The sequence below is a fragment of the Chaetura pelagica genome, unplaced genomic scaffold (assembly GCF_000747805.2).
Source record: "Chaetura pelagica isolate M959 unplaced genomic scaffold, ChaPel_1.0 scaffold72, whole genome shotgun sequence".
NCBI lineage: Eukaryota > Metazoa > Chordata > Aves > Apodiformes > Apodidae > Chaetura > Chaetura pelagica.
The window spans coordinates 2335312-2344194 of record NW_009952560.1 but is presented as its reverse complement, the minus strand read 5'-3'; positions in this window follow the sequence as shown (position 1 = coordinate 2344194).

Sequence of the window (8883 nt, the reverse complement as noted above, 5' to 3'; positions counted from 1 at the left end):
GGTGTGAGAGGGCGCGGCGAGGGGAGGAAGAGGAGGAGCCGTGAGGGGAGGAGGAGGAGGAAGGCCCCGAGCGGGGCGTTGCTGTGGCAACGAGCGGCCGCGGCGCGTTGAGGCCTCGGCTCCCTCAGGGGCCGGGCCCGCCAAACAGGGCCCAGGGGGTTGATCTGGCGGTTGTTCCTGTGGCTTTTTTATTTAAAGCCTCATAACCCGGGAAGGCAATAATAATGAAGGGAGTTAATAATTATTTACCAATGTCTGCACGTCCTGCGGTATCGCTGCTTCTCGGTGGCGATTCGTGCTCCCCGCAGGGAGGTCCTGCTGCCTGGAAATTGGCTTTTCCTGCTGGGAAGCCTGAGGAAAACGCTGCCCCAGTTGGTGCTGCTGTGGCTCTTAGGAGAAGCTTGAAATTAAATAGATACAAGGTTTTCGTTCAAAAATATGCTCTTGAATAAATTAATGTGCATCCAGAAATGTCATCTGTTTTCCTTGGCTCAGATATTTTTCTAGAAGGTCACACTGAAACCAGTGCCTAACACCTGAGCAGCTTTTGAAAATCAGTGAATTAAAACTCGAATACTGTTCTAATTCCAAGTTTTTCAGTTCGGAAATGCCACAGGGTCAGTAACCCTGGGAGAGGGGAAGGACAGACACTTAGATGTCATCTCTCCTAAGGTGAACAACTAAGTGGAAGAGCTAAGGGGCCTGGTGTTCAGTAACATGTACCTTCTAACCATGAACTTTCTCTTTTATGCTTGAGGAAGAAGCTGAAAATACTGGAAGCACCTCTCTTTCTGTTGGAGGTAGGTTTTAAGGAGGCATCTGCAGCATTTTGCTCTGCTTTTACAATGCTTTTGCAATCTGTGTCTATAATTGGACTGGAAATTCTAGGCCTCGTGTCCTCTGCGTTTCACTTGGGCTCATGTATTGGAAGAAACCTGGGTTGCTTCAGGTACGTTTCAGTGTTAAACAAATCTACAAGCCTTCTGTTCCTGTAGGCCCTCTGAACTGCAAAGACCCCCTAATTTGTGTAGTACTTCTGCTGTGTTATTGCCATACTGCCTGGTAGCAGCACCAATGCAGATTTCAGATGCTCAGCTGAAAAGACTCCAAGAATTATGTGGCTATAGCCCCATCCTTCCAACGATAGCACAAAACTGTTGTGTTTGGCTTATGTTATGCCATATTGTTCATTCTTTTACTCTCTACTCAGTTAGTCATTTGCATCGTGTTTGGATTATGAAGGACAACTTGGAAAAAAAAAAAACCTTAATTTTATTATCAAATCAGGAAAAGCAATTATAAATCTTTTATTTCTAAATAGTATTTTATGTTTGGAAATTATGCCTGCCTTCTGTACAATGCTTGGAAGTGTATAAATATAAAAGCCCCATTCAGCTGTTTATTTTTTTAATTATAAAATGCATTTAATTACAAATGTAGTTTTAAATCAAAGTTGTTTCTCATTGTTACATGTGCTGGAAATACTAAATTAATTCATGGCAGCTTATTAATCAATAATGTTTACTCATGCAGGTCCCTTGCTGATTTATCTGCAATTCACAGCTCATTAGGAGGTATGTAACTATTCAGCAATGTTAATTAACAGGTATGTTGTCATGGTGCTGTTGATGACCTCTGGATTTGGTAACTCCTGACACAAGGAAGATTTTTGAGATTATTTAAATAAAATTGGAAGTCTTTTCCCATGAGTGTTGCACACATGAGGTCATGTAATGCCTAATAAGAAATTTACCAATCTGTGTTTTGGATTCTCCTTGGATGCCCATAAATGTCATACAGACAGCTAGATCAGTGTCCAGGCATGTTTTCAGGTGCACATTTACACTCAGATACAAGTATCCCAGACTTTCTCATCCTCCAAGGAGTAGGTGGTACCTCCTCAATTGATGCTATCTGCGGGTTTCATCAGTGTATTCCTGCTTTTCCTGTGCTTGTAAATGCAGGAGACAGTATTGGAAAAACCACTGATCCTTGTGGAACTCTGCTGGTGCTGCCCTGACAGACCAGTTCTTACCTTCTCAACAGTTACTCTGCACTAAAATTTTCTGAGAGCTATACATAAAATTATCAGAAGAAAATATTTTGTATCCTAGTCTTAATTCCTGAAGGAGTTCTGCAGAAGCCTTCCTGCATAGAACAGCTGCTTAAGGGGTCACAATATTCATATTTTGTCCTTCTAATAAACTGTAATATTACTATTTTTCATCGGAAGGTGTGGAAAGAACTAGGCCTTGAAAATTAGATGTACAGCAAATATACTTGGTGAACTTTAAAGGAACAGATCTCGGCTAGGTGGAAAGAAATTGTAGTTTATGACAGTCTAAATAGTTGTTTCCTTTTAAGTGTCTGTAAAATAGCAGAATACCCTGAATATTCAAACGCTTTATTGGTTGTCTTAATTCTACACAGTGTTCCTTGAGCATGGGAGACTTTTGCAAAATTAAAGCAGTTTAGCTTAAATTGAAGGATTTGAAAATCTTGCCAAGAAGCTTAAATGACCTTTAAAATGTGAACACTTCCTGAGCTTTAAATGCTCAATCGTTTTAAAATTAGCTCCTGCAATTATACCACCTTTACTCCAGTTTGAATTTTGAGCACAAGAAAACAGCTCCTGTATTTAAGGCACTGAAGAATGAAGACCAGTTTTGAAAACTCCTGTATTTCAGAGGCAGAGAAGCCTGAATTTCACTGTTTGAAGTCCAATCATTTAAGCTTTGTCTTGCAGACGTGCAAAGAGTTTGAACCAGATATATTTCTAATGCAATTACATTGTCGTGTTCCCCTGAGGTTTCCAGAAACCTTACGAGCTCTCTGTGCTCGTTGCTGTTAAGTCATTCTAAACTGAAAGTCGTGCCGCTGAAACTGTGCCATGTAATTGCTTTAAAACTGGTGAATTAGGTCCCGGAGTCTCGGGTTTTGTGTCTGTAGATGAAGCCTGGAATGAAAATTAGATAGCGGAGCCACGAAGGGCAGTTGTAATTTTTGCTCACTGCACAGGAGGGTGCTCAGCCTCTATCTTGGCCTGCAAGAGTGAGTGATTCCCATGGTCATTAGGATGAAGTGCAGAAGCTGTTTCCTGAACTGGGGTTTTTCTTGTAGTGACATCGCAGGATCTGTTAAATACAATTACTCAAAAAGAACGCTGTCTAATTGTAGAAGGTGTGTGTTAATTGCTGTTGTAAGACCATTACAAAGGTATTTAGGTCAGGAGATGTACTGTAATGATCATCAGCTGACTTAAGACGTTGGAATTCTGTAATGGATGTACTTAAAGGTGCCAGAATTTCAATGGCATTTTTGAAGTTGCTCTAAATTTTTTTCTTTTTCCAATGTGTAAATCTAATGTGTAGATCTAAATGTGTGAATCCTTGTGTGAATCTTTCTATTGAATAATGGCTTCTCATGTATGTAAAAATCCACCCTGAGTGGATTTACTGGGATGGGTAGGTAGGTTTGCTGATTTATGTTCAATCATTAGTACCTGCTTATAGTGTTAGCCTCAATCCTTTATTTTCCTTGCTAAATAATACTATTCTAGGTTAGAAAAAACAAATGAATATAACTTCTAAAATTGAAATGTTTAAAAGTGACACTGATTTATTAGTTTAGGTTAGTTAGGGGTTTATTTTGGGAAGAGATTTTATTGGGGGGAGAGTCGGGAGGGGCTTCTATAGTCTACAGGAGCAAACCTGTTTTACTGAAACTGGTTCTGGTACCTCAGGCTGTGCTTCCTGTAAGTGCTCTTATCACAGCTCTGCCCGTGTTCTGATTAGGGTGGCAGCCTTTAACTCACAGGAAGAAAATAGGCTGCTTTCTTTGCAATTATAAAGATTATCTGCCATTAAACAAAAAAAAAATTAAAAAAAAAAAATTTGACTGACTGTAACCAGAACAAACAGTGAGATAAAGCATCTTCTGGCATTCGTTGCCACAGTGTGTGTAAGAAAAAAGTGGTTTGTGGGTGACTGAAAAGAGATCAACTTTCTGTGTAGCTTTTTAGAGCTCAATCAAACAAAGGTCTTGGATGTTGTTATCTGGTCAGATTTTAGTGAGTTAACATGATCTGGCTGAAAACAATTTCTTAAATCTCTGCCTTGCCAAACATTCTGGCCCTCTGAATGCACATCCATTGTAGTTGTTCAGGAAAATGAATTGTTTTTAAAAAGCACTACCACTGTGGACAGGTTTCCAGATATTTCCTCTCAGAACTTTCAGAAGAAATACAAACACAGAAATAGAGCAGGCAAAGTCTTGCTTGTTGCGTTGAGCGGGATTTGTCCCATGAACGTCAGCACATCAATATTTGCTTCACTTCTGTCAATATTTACCTCACTGGTCCATGAAACTTGTTTTGCACTTCATAAAGTTAATGTGTCCTCGCTGCTCTTTAGTTTGGTGACAATACAGAAAATCCTGTTTCTGACTATATGGAGGGCTTTTTTCATAGAACCATGGAATGCCAGGCTGGAAGGGACCTCAAGGATCATCTCATCCAACCTTTCTAGGCACTACTACAGTTTATATGGGATGGCTTTTTACTTCTTCTCTCACAAAAAAAAAAATATTGTGTGTTAACAGATGTGTCTTAGTTTATTAGGAAGTCTTATCCACAAGCAAGACTATGTTCATCGTGTAATAAGATTATCCAGATTATGCCTATAACGTTTTACAAGTACAAGAAGGTAATTAAAAAAAAAGTAAGATGACTAAATAAATGACTGAATTGAAAAATTATTGCATAAGGCTATAAAATAGGAATTCCATGCCATTTTTTTGTGCTTGTTTTGTGACACGGGTACTCTGGGAAATGAAAACATGCCATTATTCATTAAGTGATGTTTTGTTGTGGGGTTTTTTTAGTCTTCTTTTAATAATAATCAGACTGAAGGAGGGCCTCAGAAACATGTAGATGTTTGGGTCGTAGAAGTGTTATTGGCAGTTACATTTGGATAAATCACCAACATGTCTTAAGAAAATGCTTGTCACCTAGGTCTAGGGCATAATTTCTTGCATATCCCAACTTTCCATGGGAGAACTACTGCAAGTTCTGTTTTTTGTGTTGTGATTTGGGGGGGGTTGTGTTTTGTTGTGGGTTGTTGTTTGGTTTTTTTAGTGTTGTCATTTTAGATATCTGTACTCTAAGGTCAAATATGTTAGAAAAAGAAATGGGAAAGAAAAAAGAAAAGAACCTTTAAAGTAATCTGTGGTTGTTGGCATTTGCATGGTGCTGTTGCTTCTATCTTTGCTTTTCCTTGGATTTTTAATTTATCATGAGAAGTGTTTTTGAAGATTCTCACCAGATAGTAGATGAGAACTGCCTGTATCCCTACTTCAGAAATCCTGAACTATGTTCAGATGCTCAGCTAGAGTCCTTGCTCACCAGTTTAGAGTGACAGAAGTGAGCACTGGGTCCTTTTGAGAGCTCAAAAACACACTGGTTTGCTCCCTGTCAGAAATATTCTCCAATATTTTGAAGTAATTACAGCAATCTTTTCTGCACTTAGTCTTGCTGACCATGACTAAATGGAAGTTTCTTCAGTGCTTCCTTCATTTCCCTCCCCACCAATCCCAACTTTCTAGGGTCTCTTATTCAAGAGTACAAAATTCTTCCTTGTTAAAACATTGATATTCCATTCATATTTAGATTAATACATATTAATCTTTTTTTCTTATTAACATACTGTACCAGCAATATGTCGATGTGAAAATTGACTAGTAGGCTAAACAGAATTGATTTTGGGTAACTAAAACTCAAAGCTGTTTATTGCAAGTGTATTACAGATCATTCGAGGTGATACTGTAATACAAAATGCAACACTGAAAGTTATTTTCCAACCCTGGGAAGCCAACTAGTTTTGATTTCTAATAATGGGAGGCTCAAGCATTAATAACTGCAGAAAATGACATTAAGGGGAACTTCTCAGCTCTCTGAGGACAAGATCCCCCTCTTCTATATGTTGATGGGAAAAGCTACTGCTAGCTTAGAATACAAGCAGGCATAGCCTGCTAAATAGGATTTTCATGGGCCAGACCTACTTCCAGTGAAGTTGTCTGGCATCAGTGAGCTGGAGGAGGCTGCCTGAAAAACAAATGCTGAGTGAAGGTGCTTAACCTGGTCTTAAAAATGAACAAACAGTTAATTAAAGTACGTGATCCACTCAGAAAGGGAGCATGAATTAGTGAAGAGATCGGACACAGAATTGGAAATGTAAATATTGGGGGAGAAAAAATTCTCTTCATACAACTTGATTGCAGTTTTCTGGCCATGTGTAACTACTTCCTGTTACAAAGCAATCATCATAGAATCACTGTATCCACCAGAGTTTATGGAAGTTACAGAAACTATGGCCATCATGATTTTCAAGGTTTATGAATCTAGAGGCAAAGCCATATAACTTTTCACTGAATTTATTAAAATCATAGGTAAAATTTAATATGCCAAGAACAAGTAAAATGTTTTGAGATATGTTGGCAGCAGTTTTCCCAAGAACTTTTCTGTCCTTTCAGCAGTGCTGTAATTTTTAGGATGTAATCCTATGTATGCATGTGATTAGCATACATAAGTGAGTTGTTTCATTAGACTCCAGGGGCTCCTTGTCTATAAAGTTATTTCCCTGGGTTTGTAGGATCAAGGCTCCCTTTACCTCAGTATTATACACAAATAAAAACACTGGCTTTGCCATTAGGAAATCCTCCTGCTTGTGCCCACATAAAACTCATTGGTTTATGATTCAGTGAACAAAAGTGGTTTTGTTTAGGAGAAATTGATGTTTGTATAATTTATGGAATTATGGTTTCTCATTACAGATTTTTTTATAGACTTTGGTACAGACTTGGAACAGCTTGGTGCAAGGGCAGCACATTTCTGAACTAAATGCTGGTGAAACTGGTATTGTTTAAGGAGTTGTTCATCATAATTCCCCATGCTTAACCATGCAAATGCTTTACTTGTTAAAATTAGGTTGCAGATGTTAATTCAGAAGGCAAAGATTTCTGCAACAAAATTAGAGTACACCTTCTCCTTAAATAAGAAGATATTTTTGTTTTGCAAACCAAGCGGAAACAAAGTCATTTTTCAGTTAAAGCAGAGTTAAGCACAGCAGTCACACTGTGACTATGCATAGATGACCTTTAGGTCCTTATAGTTGACTAGTCCATGTTTCCAAACATGCACTTCTTTCCCACAGAAAATATGATTCCCCTGTGCATTTCACATGTGTATCATAGTTGGCTGCATACTTATTTTTCAGTGGTTTAGTTGTAAGTGGATATATGATAGTATGAGGTGTTTGAGTTGCAACCTGCTAGAGGCTTTGTCTGCAGCATATGGTTAAGAGATAGTGCCATCTACTTGGTGTCTGGTCTGAGGAGATAACACTTGTTTGTTAAGCAAGACACATTTGTTATCGTGCTGTAATGTACACTTTTCCTGCAGTGCCATACTTAAAACCAGCTCTGAGTGGGGAGAGAAAATTCAGTATGTTTGCACTTATATAATGAAACAAAACTTGTGTCTTTTTGTCCAATTCTGCCCTGTACAGTGGTGACTTTTTGATTTATACAATTAGAGACAAGGGTGAGGCTGTTTAATTCATTTAGTCTTACCGTCTGAGTCTTCAGTTGAACCAAAGTCTCTGAACTAAATCACAGCATACCTATATACCTCAAACTGTCAAATAAAGTATCTGTCGATGATAATGTTTATCTTAATGTAAGAGCTGTGTTCTAGCTCACTCAGTACTTTCCTTCATTAACAGAAAGATTAATGGCAGACTACTTACAAGAGTACTTAGTACTTAAGAGCTACTTGTGAAGTAAAACACTGGTGAGTGGATATTGGAATTCATTTCAGGCTCATATATAACTTCTTTCAGAAGACATCATAGTGATTAAGTATGTAAACTTGCATGATTTGAAGTCTGACATTGTCTTCCCTGTTTTCAGTGGAAAATGACTGTCCTGTCCATCACTCTCAGCTGGATCTCTGATAGATCAGAGATCAAGTACAAAAAGTTTGCTGAGGGCCACTCAGGCTCCAGCAAGTTAACAGACTGGTTTTTATTGGTGTGGCAGCTGAAGTGCCAAAGTTTATAAGTGAAAATTGTAGGACTTGATTATGTGGAGTTAGGCAGGAGATCCATAGGTAAGTACCCAAATAAAAAGCCTTTTTTCAGTGATGCAGAAAGGCCTGGTAACTGGGAAGTCTGAGCTTCTCTGGTGAGAAACAGGCTTCCTACTCTTGGTAAATAAGAATCTGCATATGTAACTTGAGGCATTCAATTTTGAAGAGTTTGGTTGACCACTTGGTTATTTCTGCTTTTGAGGCTGAATTCATCACACTGCATGTGTGTGTCCTTGTTTTGAATAATTACAGTTGTAATTTTGACAGTAGCTTCTTAGAGAAGATGAGGTGTCAATTGTGTGAGCAGGGACTGTGGACAAGGGAGATGTAGTAGAGTATGTACTGATCAACAGAAGGTTCCCTTCAGCCTGATGAAAAAGGGAGGTGGAGAACAACAGCATGAGGAGAGTGGGACAGAATTAACCTATGAATTAAATGTCTTAGCACTGTTTGGGTGCCAGCTCTAATGTCATAGATCCCCCAAACTGATATGTGTGTGGATGTGCACACATACATCTCCAGCCTTTCCAGTCGTGCATCCCATCTTACAGAACTTTTTTTAGAGAGGATATTTCTCTGTGCCTCTTGTCAGAAAGGGCCTGCAGAAAGTCTCCTGCACAGTCTTCAGTGAGGCCAATGTTGTGTTTGGTGCTTATAGAAAAACAACTGATTTAAATTTCTGAAATGCATTGGGGTGATAAGAGCAGCTGAGCAGCATTTGTGAATTTCTGTGGTTTCAG